This window comes from Cibotium barometz, chromosome 5 (genome assembly GCF_041138505.1).
Source record: "Cibotium barometz isolate CiBa-2024 chromosome 5, ASM4113850v1, whole genome shotgun sequence".
In the NCBI taxonomy this organism is placed as follows: Eukaryota; Viridiplantae; Streptophyta; class Polypodiopsida; order Cyatheales; family Cibotiaceae; genus Cibotium; species Cibotium barometz.
The window spans coordinates 3617640-3633461 of NC_141050.1; positions in this window are offsets into that span (position 1 = coordinate 3617640).

A 15822-nucleotide genomic window follows, 5' to 3' on the forward strand; every position below is an offset into this window, starting at 1 on the left:
TAGATCAATGATCTCAATGAACTTCTTGTTCATATCCTCTATATATAAACAAACAGATATTTTACAAACTCCAAGTGAGTACCCATTTAGAAACTAGAGGGTCCTATGGTGGAAGAGAAGATTAAGAGGCACCTTGCATGTAACATTGAATTCAAAAAGAAACTTTCTTTCAATTTGGAAGTACATGTACACGAAGTAGTTCATGTTCTACCATATGTAAAAATATATGTAAAAATGTGCAAGTTTCTTCATGTGCTTGCTCTTCATGCCCAATGTGCAACTCCCTACTGAATTTATGGAGGTGGGTGGTGCATTCCTTAAGGGTTTTCATATGAACCGGAGTTGGTGTATTGATGATTTGATGTTATTATGAAGGAGAAGAAATTTCTTCATTTGACTCTAGCTGCTCCTCCACGGGATCCAACAATCCACTTAGAATCTCAAATGATGCAAATTGTTTTTGAGTTGCTTTCCCTTGTAGTCCTAGTTGATATGCTACATGAATCCTTCAACACTTGCTTACAAGCACATCATATCACGTACCGTTCGTGGTGAGACTTGGATTGTGGAATCTAGGGAGAGGGATAAATATGACGTCTCTCAACCGTTGATGAAATCAGCTCTCAAGCACATTCATGACACCAACTACAAATAGAAATCTCTCATAAGTAAGAATTGAAGGCCCAAAGAAAGTAAAAGATGGAAATGGCTGAGGGCCACTCAAATGCAAGGGAATAACCATTGTCAGCTCAACATCAACGAATAAGTGAGTTGTATACAAACCTCATCAAAAGCATTGGATTGCCACAAAACTTCTCTATGTCTAAACATATACAGATCCACCTAACATTTTCACTTATGAGCAATTTCTAACATTATTCTAGCATGATATTACATTGGCACACAAATAAATCCTTGCATTAGCATTGGTTTGCAATGATCTTAAAATCCATGAGAAGCTTAAAGTCATGCATCTATTCATACCTCTTCCTACCTTGGCTTTGGGTGGATATCTCCAATTGCTCCAAAATATAGAAGGTGATCCATGGGGGCCTCAACTTGTGCACACGTGGTCATGGGATGGATATGAAGGAGATTGAGGTAGATAAACTATGAGGTAGGACTAGGTAGCATCTCGGCAGTACACCGTGGAGAACAATACTCTAGTGTGTGTAGTCAATGAAGCAAGTATATCTGATTATAGAAGCCTCAGACGTAATGTTACATCGTGGTAGCCGCCGCCATAGCCAAGAGGGCTAGTCACCACCCAACCATAGAGGAATGTAACCATAGAGGAATGTGGATAAGTGTCCACATTGCCAGGCTTATATAGTGTCCTACCTACCCACATTAGCCTGGCTGGAGAAGTGTCTAAACATATACAGATTCGCCTAACATCTTCACTTATGAGCAATTTCTAACATTATTCTAGCATGATATTACATTGGCACACAAATAAATCCTTGCATTAGCATTGGTTTGCAATGATCTTCAAACCCATGAGAAGCTTAAAGTCATGCATCTATTCATACCTCTTCCTACCTTGGCTTTGGGTGGATATCTCCAATTGCTCCAAAATATAGAAGGTGATCCATAGGGGCCTCGACTTGTGCACACGTGGTCATGGGATGGATATGAAGGAGATTGAGATAGATGAACTATGAGGTAGGACTAGGTAGCATCTCGACAGTACACCGTGGAGAACAATACTCTAGTCACTGCGGGTGTAGTCATGAAGCAAGTCTATCTGATTATAGAAGCCTCAGACGTAATGTTACATCGTGGTAACCGTCATCATAGCCAAAAGGGCTACGAGTTCTAGTCACCACCCAACCATAGAGGAATGTAACCATAGAGGAATGTGGATAAGTGTCCACATTGCTAGGCTACATTAGCCTGGCTGGAGAAGTGTCTAAACATATACATATTCACCTAACATCTTCACTTATGAGCAATTTCTAACATTATTCTAGCATGATATTACATTGGCACACAAATAAATCCTTGCATTAGCATTGGTTTGCAATGATCTTCAAACCCATGAGAAGCTTAAAGTCATGTATCTATTCATACCTCTTCCTACCTTGGCTTTGGGTGGATATCTCCAATTGCTCCAAAATATAGAAGGTGATCCATAGGGACCTCGACTTGTGCACACGTGGTCATGGGATGGATATGAAGGAGATTGAGATAGATCAACTATGAGGTAGGACTAGGTAGCATCTCGGCAGTACACTGTGGAGAACAATACTCTAGTGTGTGTAGTCATGAAGCAAGTCTATCTGATTATAGAAGCCTCAGACGTAATGTTACATCGTGGTAGCCGCCACCATAGCCAAGAGGGCTACGAGTTCTAGTTACCACCCAACCATAGAGGAATGTAACCATAGAGGAATGTGGATAAGTGTCCACATTGCCAGGCTTATATAGTGTCTTGCTTGCCCACATTAGCACGGCTGCCCACGGTCCTCCGACCCGGGCACCTCACCCCTGAACCCCCGTCACACTCACCACATACGCTCTGACGTGTGGACTCCCCCGTGTTTGGTCGAGCTTAGGCGCAGCTATAGGTGACTCAGGCATGCTGTTACAAGCTACGTGGCATTACCCTCCTCCTAAAGAGTTTTCGTTCACAAAAACAAACTAGGGAAAATTGTTGGTAAGTATATATAGTTGTTCTCACTTGAGACCTTTTTTGAATTTTCCTTCCACATAACAATTGCCTATCGGTCCACAGTACACCTCGTGTTCCGGTCTTTGAACAACCTAAGAATTCTCCTTGGTTCATGTGGAAGTGCAGTAACTCCAAGAACTCAACTACAACTTTAAGACACACTACGTTGTCTTGCTGGTAACATTGTTTTCACATGCCATTGACATAAAAAACTAGGTGTACTCAAGAGCTGTCCGGCAACTCAACTTTGTAGACTACGCTACCAACCATTTGTAGACTACGCTACTAAATATTTGTAGACTATGCTAACATGCTATGCTACCAACTTGTTGACTCTTCTTCTTGCATAGATGTTAATGAAACAGAAATCGCTACTAAGGCATCAAATAACATCATGCCTTTAGTATACACCAAAAGTTCTCAAATCCTCAAGAACTTAATAATGAATATGCTCCGACATTCAAGGTTCCATGTTCTATGACATTAAAGATTTTTCTCTTGTGGTTAAAAACCATGTGGACTTTAATTCAACAAATTTGTGCAATTGGTTCAAGTTTTTAGTAAATTGTTCTATAAATCCCAGTCCAAGAGTAGATACATGCCTATCCACATGTCTACTCCTGCAACCACTTTGGTTGCTTAGCAATACATATCTATGTCTCTACGGCCAACGATGTCTCATGGACATTTTTATGGGCTATCTATGGTCACATCCAAAAACTAATAGCATCCAGACACACCTCTACAAGTGTGGTCTCACTCGACACCTCTCCTAGGTGAAACAATATCGAAAACCATTTCAATTATGGAAAATGGTTTACTGCACAACAATAAATGAGAAATTCTTTATTGCTTACCCAATCTATATATATATATGCCACGATATGTGGATTAGGTATGTCTCCAATACACCTTACACTAATAGACAAACAAAATCAATCTTTGTACTTTGAGAGTGCTTTGACATGGATAACACAACATCCAATTTGTGTTCAATACTAATATGAAGTCTGGCATACAACAAATCTTTGTTGCCTCCTCATTACAGTGGCAATATGACAACAAAAATTAGCAGCTCCTTATACACACTTCATAAACATATTACAAAACACAAATGTGTATAATTATTCTTTTTCCTAGTGAAGTAAAGATGAACAACATCCACTTTATCCTATTTATCAAAACACCAAATCTATCTCTCGATTTGGTCGAGTAACTCTGTACATTTTTATTAGTAACTACGTACTCAAGGATATACTCTCCCCAAGTTAGAATATTTCAAGAGCCACCTCTTACAAGATGCTCGAGCCACTTACTACAAAGTGCTCATCTAGATTGACTTTCTACTGAGAGACAAGTAGAGATAGAGGTAGATCTTTATTTAGAATCCTATATACAAGTATGGAAACATGAATCGTAGACAATAACATGAAAAACCTTTGGCACTACGGCACAAAGTTTAGGGTACTTTCCAAATTTATTGAACAGATGGAATCTAACCTTGTTCCACCTAAACTGGGGCAACTACGTACTCAACTTAACAACGGTGTACCTCAAATGTAAATGTTCTTATACTTGGGTTTAACATGCTTAAAATCCCGTGATTTCGAGCTTGGGATTAGTACAAATCCCCGAATTTAAGATCACCACAAATGTTTAAATTTTCTTGACCCAGAAATCTTTGCCCAACAAAAGATTTCCTCCACATTGGGTCCATGTTCAAATTTTGAACATATTTCACATTTCTTGTGAAACATAAACTGTTTGGCACATGTGAGAAGCTATGCAAGAGGGCATAAGTCTCTATGGACCACACGCACGAGTGCCTGCATCTCTACGGACTAAGTTTACAACACTCTGGTTGTTAAATAACACAACACTACAGTTCTAAGCAACAAAACATTGTGCTATACTCCCAAGACGCTTATTTGTTGTCTAGAGATAAGACAAGCACAAGACCACTACGGGCAATAAGTTTATGGTAGCTACGACCATGAATCTAATTTGAGGGTGTGCACATGTGTTTAGTAGCACTATGACTACCCACAAAGTGATGTGCAAATTTGTATGTGCAAGCATATGCATCCATATATACTCGGCAATTACAAACTGCATCACAATCTACACAATTACAAACTGCATCACAATCTGCTCTCATGCTCATGTTTTTTGGTAGTATTGTACTATTTTGATTGTTGTGAGATTGGGCCTTTCTTATTGTCAACTTCTTATTTAATATGAATGGAGTATTGTTAAGTTTACTTTATATTGTGGAGCTTGAACCTCCATTGCATTCCTTAGGATTTGAGAAATCACACCCAATGTTGGGATTTCTTTTGATTCATAAAATTTAGATTTTGAACTTGATCCCACTTCATATGCTGACATAATTTCGAGATCTTGCTAGACCAGGTCCTTTTGTGGCTCTAGCAAAACTATGGCTCACACATCCAATTCTACTAAAATAAGATTGACTCCACTTTTGGGATTTACTTCCGTTAGACTTTGTTGGGGCCGGCTTCTTGAGCATATTATTTACTCAATCGAGGTTGTCCTTAACATATGTAGGTAGTTCTTCTCCCTCTATTTTCTGGAAGTTTGATTTTCCCAATGGTGCGATATGTTTGACTGTGTATGGTCCCAACCCCCCTTGTATTTGAGCTTGCCCTTATGTTTGTGTGAGATGTAAATATTTGCTTCTTTAGATTGCATTAAAACCAAGCTTTTCTCCTTGTTTTTTGTCATCATTGAATGGGAGGCCGTGAGACAAAGCTTATCTAGATTTTCAGAATCCTCTAGTCTCTTTGCAGTTAATCCATCTGTGGCTAATTTTTCCTATAAAACAATATGCATGCTAGGCAACCAAGAACTCCACTGACATTACGACCTCCAATCCAGAAGCTAACCTTACTTTGATTGGTGTACGTGTTGAGATATCAAGCTCAACTAGTGTGTACATTGATGAGCCACTTACGGTGATGGGTGATGGTTCCCCACTTATGTCACTGGAATGGTTGGTGGGGGCAACTTGGTTTTTATGGTGCAATGACTGACACTCTTATCTACTAGAGTCATGGTGCAGTTAGTATGCAAACTCATTATATTAGGGATGCCTATGTGTGCTATGCTAGTGGGGGTACGGGTGATTTGATATTATGGTTGCCTATTTCTCATAGCATTGGGATTGATTTATGTGCTCAATTGATTGTTTAACTAACATGAATTATATCTACTATTGAGTATAGGTAGTGAGATGTACGAGGGTACCGATTGAGGTGCCGCATTGTACGAGGGTATTGTTAAGGTGCCATCGTAGAGATGGTGTGGACTGAGCGATGGTGTGAAGATGAAGCCCATGTGCTAATCGTGATATTTTTGTATTAGCATTTAATTGATAATTTATAGCCTATCATATGGCTAGAGTTTATGTGCATAAGGTTATTTTATATACATATGTACACAAGATTATTTAATGTGCATGTGTGCATAAGTAGTTGTGTATATATAAGTCCATTTAATTTATTATTATGCAAACATTTTTAACATGCGTATACTTTTAAAACTTTGGAAAATGTTATTTATATGTAAAGTAAAAGCCCAAGTGAAAAAGGTGTAAATATGACATAAATACTGTGGGTGGAAGAAGAAGCCACACACATCCGGGGGGGGGGGGGGTGCATCCAATTCTCTTGTTTTTGTGTTGAAAAGTATTTTCTTCTTCTTATGTTAACTTATAGTGTGTTAATTGAAGGTGTGCATCTCTTGTTTATTTGAATTGCAAGCTTAAATAAATACTTGGAGAAAAGATTCTTGTTTTATTAGATTTTGTTAAATTTGATCATTTCTTGTTGAAGCCTCTTTAAGTCCATAAGAGTGTTGTTGAAGCCTCTTTAAGTCAGTCCATAAGAGTGTTGTTGACGGCATCATATATAACTTTGATTTTGCCCTTTGATTTGTCCTTTAAAACTTTTGTTGCCTCCTCTACATGGAAATACTCACTGATAAGGGGTCTTATATCTTCATTATTCACCTTCTTTGCTAACAAAACTTTGTACTACGGAGGTGGAAGAAAGTGGCTTCTAATCCCTCGCTGTGTGAAGATCCTCCTTCACAATAACATAGATTGACTCAAAGCCATTGTGCGACTGATATGTGCTTTATCATCATCATAAGCATTTTGAATATCATTTATACACAATAGTCCCTCAAATGTCCTTCATGATTTATTTTGTGAATACATAATGAATTCCCTTATAATTAATTAGGATCACGAATGACCAACATGTCTTGAGCATTCCTTGCCTGAAATGCAATTTTTGTTAACAAGAAGTGTTAACTCTAGGACTCTAATATAAATTATTTGACAGTCAATTATTTAACTTGTGACCATGATTCTCCTTTTCCAAGCACCACCACCTATCACAAGTCTATCAATTTTTGATAGCCCCCTTTAGTGTTCCCTTGCACTAATTGGGTTTTTTTCAAATGACATAATTTGGCTCTAAAATTATACAATTCATTCTCTTGTTCCTTGATTTATATCTCCTTCTCTTTGTTCTTACTCTCTAAGGTTTTCACTTGATTTATTAAATCTTGAATATTTGATTGAAGATGCAAATTTTATATATGTATATGTTGCATGATGTAAGCCCCACCATAGATAGCAAGATGTTTATAATATCCTCAAAGCACAATTTCTCCATCACCAATGTGACACACTAAACTAGTTAAATCACTATAAGTGGTGGGTTACCTAAGGTTAATGGGTCACATGCATAGAGCACACCATCAACCCATAAGTCTATATATTTCTTTCCCTCAACTCTAAGTGAAGTGGATGCATTATCCAATGGATAGATGTCTTACGTAAGGATGTTTGATTGATGCATATTTCTCTTTTACACAAATTTGGATATCTGTCTTACATTTTTTCATGTTAGTAATAATCTCTAAGAGAGGCATGGTTTAGACTAAGATCATGAATAAATGAAGATTAGAGTAATATTAAAGTAGAGATATAGATGATGAAGATAAAAATGATAGGATATATTTTTCATATAGACTTGCAACAACAAGAAGGAGTTATGGGCTATAACGCGTAACAAAAATTTTATTTTTAAATGTTAGATATGGTTATGGAGTTATTTTTTAATTAAAGAAACTAAAATCATATTAAAAAAACATAATTTGAGGGTCCTTTAGACATGAATTTTATTTGTGGGGTTATATTATTTGTGAGTTGTGAGATATGACAAAAAATGATGTAGGGCTACAAATGAGAGGTAGACATTAGCTAAACATATTTTGAAAAGATAATTTTTTGGGAGTTACATATGATTAAGGGATCTTTTTTTAATACAAAATGTTAAAAATTGAAAGAAAAAAAAACCATATTTTTAGGGTCTCTTATACTCGCATTATTCAAATTTGGTAGAGAGAGTTATGTTAAAAGGGAAGAGTATGAACAAGTGGAGCCAAGTATAGCATTCTAAATCCAAAAAATTAGTAACATGAGGTATCCATTTATAGGGCCCCTTTTGTAGTCCATATTTTCCCTAATGTGAGAGATTGGTACACATGTTACTAAAGTTGATGGTGTTGGTGAGGCTTTGTTTTTGTTGATTGCTTTAGCCTGGCACCCATGTGAAGATTGGTGGTGAGGCTTTGTTTTTACTAATTATTTTAGGTACTCATATGAAGGAACCACCCACCTTCATGATACCCTTGAGCATGGAGTAGGCATTTGGGCACCTACATGGAGTAGGCATATGGGCACCTATCTTTTTGTAGCCATTTATATGGTAGTGATGTGTGGATGTCCTTAGGCTAGTAAATGGGCCAGGGCACTTTTTCCCTCTTTAAGGAGGTTTTTTTCTCGAGCATATGTATGCACTCTTATGAGTGTGTGTGAGTGACCTTATCATGTCACTTTACTTGTACTTCACTCGTTCTCATCAATCTACTTTGAGTGTCATGCTTCCATCTATCTCTCCTTGCTTACTGCATCTATGTGTGTGTTACTACATTGATCTCCACTCCAATAATTGGTATCAGAGTAGATTCTCTTAACACTCATCCCTTTGTCATCTTCTTCTCGAATTTCTCTTTTGATTATCTCAGGTTGAGCTATCCTCTTAGGTGGAGATGGTATACAATATAGTGTGCTGTTAACTATGTTAATAGCCTTTTTGTGCATTCCGAAGTGTTTCAAAGAGTGTTTCCATATTGTAAAGTTTTCACAGGCATCCTAGGGGGAGTGTTAGTTTGAACTAGTTTCATTCAATTTTAAATATTCTTAACAGTAGGAGCAGCATTCAGTGTGTAGACATGGCCCTCATCATCTTCAATAACTTCAATAGCATCATCATCATTATCATCAATTTTTGCGTTTTTGTTAAGTATCATTTCCACACTCTACACTCTCTAACTTTTCATACACTTAGTAGGTTTCCATCATCATTAGTGATCGATTGGCAAACTATTTTTATTTTGTGCCAAAGATTAGTTATTTGCAAGTGGTGATGTATTTAGTATACTTTTCGCTAAGGATAAGCTTGATGGGACCAACTACCCATTGTGGTCCTATATATGATATGCCATGTATTGGTCACCAAAGGGATTTGAAATATTGTTATTGGCATTGAGGCATGCCCTATCTTGCCAGCACAATAGTATAGTATAGGTACTTTGGATAGTGATACGAGTTTTGATATAACTGTGACATATGCCTCTGCCTCTGTATCTCCCTTAGTGGAGAATGGGATGGCAGGCACATGCAAATTAGTGTCACTTTCATGTAAAACTACGAAGCATGCTTGGGATGTACTTGTTGTGCTACTATGCTTTACCATGCGAGTGTCCTACTTATGTAAGAAATTAGAGTCTGAGCATATGAATGAGGGAGATTTAATGGATGAGCTCCTCACAAGGATTAAACATCTCAACAGGGGGAGCATGTATTGATGAGGCCTATCTGGAGAGTTCTTTGGTGTCTAATGTTCTCACACTTCTACTTGATTTATACCCTTACAAGGATTAAAGATCTTAGCTGGCATCTATTGATGAGGCCTATCTGGATAGTTCTTTGGTGTGTACTATTCTCACACCTCTATCAGATTTATACCGGGGTTTTATATCTACACTTTGGCTCATGATGATAAAGGGTAATCCTACTGCCCGTACTTTTGATGAGTTGGTTATAATTCTCTTATAAGAAGAGCAATCTCAGCAAATTAAACTAGTATATGTGTGGGAGATCATGCATGCTACAAGTCAAAAAGGTAAAGTAAAACATTTTCTTATGGAAGCTAATCTTCTAGAAAGGATGTTGATAAGAGAGGTGATAAGCCTAAGAAGAAAGGCAAATGCAACTACTATCAGACACGGCCATCACATCAATAAATATAGAAAAAGGCTAGAGAAGGAGAAAAATAAAGAGTGAGGCATGGGTGATGCATCAGCACCACCAAGTGTTGAAAAGAAGGAGTTAGCAAAGTATGCATAGCATGATTGGGAACTCATTTTGCACTGCACTTATAATCCTTCTATCCATGATGTATACATGTTGATAGATCATCATGTTTGGTACTTTGATAGTGGTTTTGGTAAGCATATTACTTCTCAACATGATGTATTCTCATTTAAGTCTACTCCTCAAGGAGGAATAGTCACATGTGTAAACAACTCCTTATATCCAATAAATGGAGTTGGTAATGTTGTTCTCATTGCTATGCGAATGGTGAGACAATCATTCTCCAAGTCTTATTTTTGCCAGGCATTAAAAAGAGCTTGTTTGTCAATCTCTACATAGCTAGGGTAGGTTTAATGGTCAGATTTGTTAATGATAGGTGTATAGTTCATGGTCGGAGTGATGGAGACATCATTGTGATATCCGTTACTCTAAGTCGTGGGCTCTACTAGTTGGATAGGCATGAGAGATTGGCATATATCATAGTGATGGAGACATCACTTTGATATTCCCTACTCTAAGTCGTAGCCTTAGAGTACTCTAGGTGGACATGTATGAGATATTGGCATATAATGCTTATTTAGTTACTACCACATGTGCTATGAGTGATATAGAGCTATGGCATGCATGCTTTGGTCACTTAAATTTTGGTAGTTTGTTGCACATTAAAAGGCTAGAGATGGTGTGAGACTTGCCAAAGCTTAAGGCCCCTCTTTAAACATTACAAGATACAACATGGATCATTTCTAAAATATGGATCAATTAGGGATATCCAAAAATTATATCTTATGCATAGTGATGTATGTGGTCCCATGAGGAAACCATCAATCGGGGGATATCTCTACTTTGTGACTTTTATTGATGACTTACTCTAGGCACACTTGGGTGTATCCGTTTGAAGGTAAAGTCATAGGTTTTTATATGCTTTAGAAACTTTGTTTCTATGGCTAAAATGTGTATGCATGTAAAGTTGGCACCTTTCATAAAAAGCAAGTGGGGGAGTATATGTCAAAGGAATTTCATAGAAAGAGTCATAAAACATCAATGCATAGTACCTTACACACCTCAACCAAATGGTGTGGTTGGAAGAACAGATCTCTTATAGATTTGTCATGTTGAATAGCTTGGGTGCGAGAAATTGGCCACATTTGGGTACGAGAACCGGGAGAAACCATGTAAATGGACAAATGATGACAGTTTTGTTGGCGAGACATGGCATGCCTCAATGCCAACAAAAACAACATTCCAAAGCCCTTTAGTGGCGACCAATACATGGTGCATCATATAGAACCACCATGGGTAGTTGGTTCCATCAAGCTTATCCTCAACAGAAAGCATACCAAATACATCATTGCCTGCCATTTTTCCTGTAAATCAATGTAAGGCAAAATGGCAAGTGGTGCCACTCTGCCCTTCAAAAGTCATGGGATGGGAGGCCTTGAGAATGGCACCACTTCCATTCTACCTTGAATATAAGGAAGAATGGAAGTGATGCCACTATCCCATTCAAGGTGATGGGATAGGAATCCGCCTTGAGAATGCACCACTTTCATTCTTCCTTGAATGTAAGGAAAAATGAAAGTGGTGTAATTCTTTCCATGTTGCTGATGGGAGGCCTTGAGAATGGCACCACTGCTATTCTTCCTTGAGTGTAAGGGAGAATGGTAGTGGCTCCATTCTCCCCTTCTTCAAAGAACGTAAGGGAGAATGGCTTTGAGAATGGCACACCACTGCCATTCTTTAAAGAAGATAAGGGAGAATGGTAGTGTTGCCATTATCCCATTCAAGGAAATGGGATGGGACTGGTAATGGTTTCATTCTTGCCTTTAAGGTGATGGGAGGCCTTTAGAATGGTAGTGGTGCCATTTTTCCCTTTAAGGTGATGAGAAACCTTAACATGGCAGTGGTGCCATCATCCCCTTCAATCAATTTGATGGGATTCCTTCAGAATGGCACCTTTGCCATTATTCCTTGAATGTAAGGGAGAAAGGAAATGATGCCATTCTCCCCCTTCAAGGTGATGATACACTCCTACCTTTATATAATGTGAGGGTAGTAATATGTGGAGCAAATGAATGCTCAAAAAGGTGCTGCAAATAAGTCCATATATTGGCTAAAAATAAGCTCAAATTTTAGCCCACAGATTATGGATGATGCAGTGTAATGAGGAAAGGGCAATCATACAGGTATCCAAGAGTATGTCAAAATGGTTGGCACAGACATTGTGGGATAGTAAATTAGCTACTCCTTTAGGTAGTAGCAGGACACATGCAGGTTCTCATCATGCATCTTATTCTTTTGTGGATCATGCTCTCATTTCCAGTACGTGTAATGAAAAGGAACTTGTTTCCTTTGAGGAAGTATATGAAAATAATCATTAGATGTAGGCTATGCACGATAAGTATGACTCAATCCTAAAAAAATGACACTTGGTATTTAATAGAGATTTTCCTTGCCTTATGGTAAAAAGGTCATTGGTACAAAGTGGGTTTATAAGCCTAAGCATAAAGTTGATGGTATCATCGTTGACTACTACAAGGCAAGATTTGTTGGCAAAGGGTTATGCTCAAGAGAAGGTCATAGATGAGACCTTTGCACTCATATCTTGTATGACTATGATTAAGTGTATTATTGCATTAATAGCACATTATGGTTGGAATGTACATTAGTTGGATATCAAGAATGCCTTCTTAAATAGTGACTTGCATGAGGAGGTTTATGTATCTTAGCCACATGGTTTTGTTTGAGAAGGGGTAGGAATCTAAATTATGTACATTAGTTGGATATCAAGGATGCCTTCTTAAATAGTGACTTGCATGAGGAGGTTTATGTATCTTAGCCACATGGTTTTGTTTGAGAAGGGGTAGGAATCTAAATTATGTAGGTTAAGAAAAGCTTTATATGGCCTTAAGCAGGCTCCTAGAGCATGGTATAAGAAGACACACACATACTTGGTTGTAAATGGTTTTTGCGTAACAGTCCAAACTAAGAGTACTCTCTATGTAAAGAGGAATAAAGATTGTTTTTTAGTCATCGTTTTGTAGGTTGATGACATGGTGCTCATCCTTACAGGCCGCCCTAATGAGGAGAAGACTTTAGTCTTTAAGGCTGAATTACATGTGTCATTTGAGATGACAGATTTGGGTTCATTGCATTATTATTTGGACATATAGTTTATGTAACATGATGATGATATTGTGATGTTGTAGTTAAAGTGTATATAGAGGTTACTTATCTTGAAGACTATAAGCATGTTGCTACACTAGTAGAGACAAGTGTTAGGCTTAGTCTGTAGGATGTAGGTGAACTATTTAATATATCACTTTATTAGTAGGCAATTGGGTGCCTCATCTATTTATGTAATACGAGGCTAGACTTTCAATTTGGGTTCTCCCAGTTAAGCAAGTTTATGAACAATCCCAAAAATAGGCATTGGGGGGCAGAGGAGCCCGAGGGCTTCGCCTAAAAATATGTAAGTGTAGCACGTGAGTTCATCAAGAGGAGTATATTACTTTTAAAAAGTTACAGAATTACATTTATAGGAGGGGATTTTTTAACCAATTTTGAAAAAAAACTATAACTTTATGAAGAAAAAGAGGTCATTTTATTCATAAAAGTATGTAAGTGTAAGGGGTTTTTAAAACACTCCTTGAATGCATGTGATACATAGGATTTCTTCATAGTGCACTTTTCGGGCAAAGGAGTGATGCTCAACTTCATGATTTTTGTGATTTGAATTGGGGTGGATGTTATGACATGTGAGTGTCCATTATAGTGGCCTTTTGCTTTCACCTTGGTGATTCATGTATATCCTCGAGGAGTGTACTAAGAGGAAACTCTATGTATCACGTGCATTCAAAGGGTATTTAAAAAAACCCTTACCTAAAAAAATTTCCCCAATTAAACAATCCCTCTTTACTTATGGACTAACGGAATTTTTTTCTAAAGTTGAATTAAGAAACTCCTCTTGTTAATGTAATCTTGTTAATTTTTCTCAATGAATCTAATTAAAAAACCCCTCCTGCTGAATTCACATGGTATACTAAATTTTATTTTGGGGAACCCCTCGAGTATATATCATGGCTCAGCAACAAGAAGCAACCAAGATAGTGGCCACTTGGAGCTATGAAGCTAAGTACAGAGCAACTTTTATAGTGACTATGGAGTGTGTATGGCTCAAACTCCTTTTGGAAGATCTTGGTGATTGAATAGCATCCCCCCACTCCATCTTTACTAATAGCTAAAGTGTATTAGCCGTTTATTACTGTAAGATTCCTCCCTCTAACTTTTGAGATATAAAGATATAAGAATCTCCCCTTCAGTCTCTCTAATCATCCCTTATTTCAGAATGCAAGAAAACATTGTTTTCCTTTGTTTTTGGCCTAGAGAGAGATAATATTCTAGAGAGGTAATATAATTTTGATATATTTTTGGATATAAATTTATCTCTTTTATTTAAGATGAATTCTCCTAAAACAGAAGTTAAAAAAGAGTTTTCTAATGTGCATTAGAAATTAATTAAAATGTGCACTGGACACCTTAGCCTAAGGGTCCACATTTTTAGAAAATTATGGATTAAGGTCCAAAGAGTATTCTAAAGGGCCAATGGGGTTAATCCAAGTGTTGGGATAAGAAAAATGCAAGAATAAAAGAAAATCTCCCAAAAAGGAGTAAATTCTCACATAAGATAAAGAGTTGAGTTAAAGAGTTGAGTAGTACAGGTACTTAATAGTAAAAAAATGAGGATTTATTAGTAAAAATTTAAAATTTTGACACTTTAGGAGCTCATGAAGGAGCCGCCTAGAATAAGAAACATTACTATAATTTTTTAATAAAAAAATGAGATGTTTCCTTTCTCCTCTCACCTCTTTCAAACTAGATCAGAAAAGTGGGCCTAGCTGGTCCAAAACTTGTCCAAATTGGATCAAACTGAAGCTTGAAACCTCTAGATTCTAGTTGGACTTGGTTGGTGGCCTCCCTCACCTATAAATAGACTCCCATTCCTTTGTATTTTCATCTTAGAGTATTTCTATGCTAGTGTAATTTTTAATTTAGTGTATTTTCCTCTTCCCTCTTCATTGGCCCTCCATTATGAAGCTTTGGGGCTTCACTAAACCTCTTCTTCTCTTGAAGATTACCCTTTTCCCTTGGTGGCCAAGCCTTTTCTTTGAGGGCTACACAACTTTTTCAAGGTAAATAATCAAGAAAACCAAGGGTAAGCCTAAACAATGAAGTTTATGCTCTCTTTTTGTTGTTAATCTTCCTAACCTCCCTCATGCTTGGGAAGCATTTTGTTTTGTGGTTTTCCTCTTAAAACCATGCTTTTCTTGATTTATGATGAATTATTGTTTATGTTTAAGCTTGGATTTATACATAAACTAATTTTTATATTAAAAGTGTAATTTTGAGGATTTTCAATTCATAGAAAATGCTGGGAAACTATGGCAAAATTTTCATCATTAGAGAATGAGTTTGTGCATAGAATAAATTTTATCCTAAAAGTGTAATTTTAAGCATTCACATTTCATAGAAAATACGAGGAAAATATGGCATAATTTTTATCATTAAAAATGACTTTTATGCATAATTAATTTTTATGCTAAAAGTGGAATTCTAAGCATTCTCATTTCATAGAAAATATGGGAAAGTTATGGTAAACTCTTTATCATTAGAAAATGAA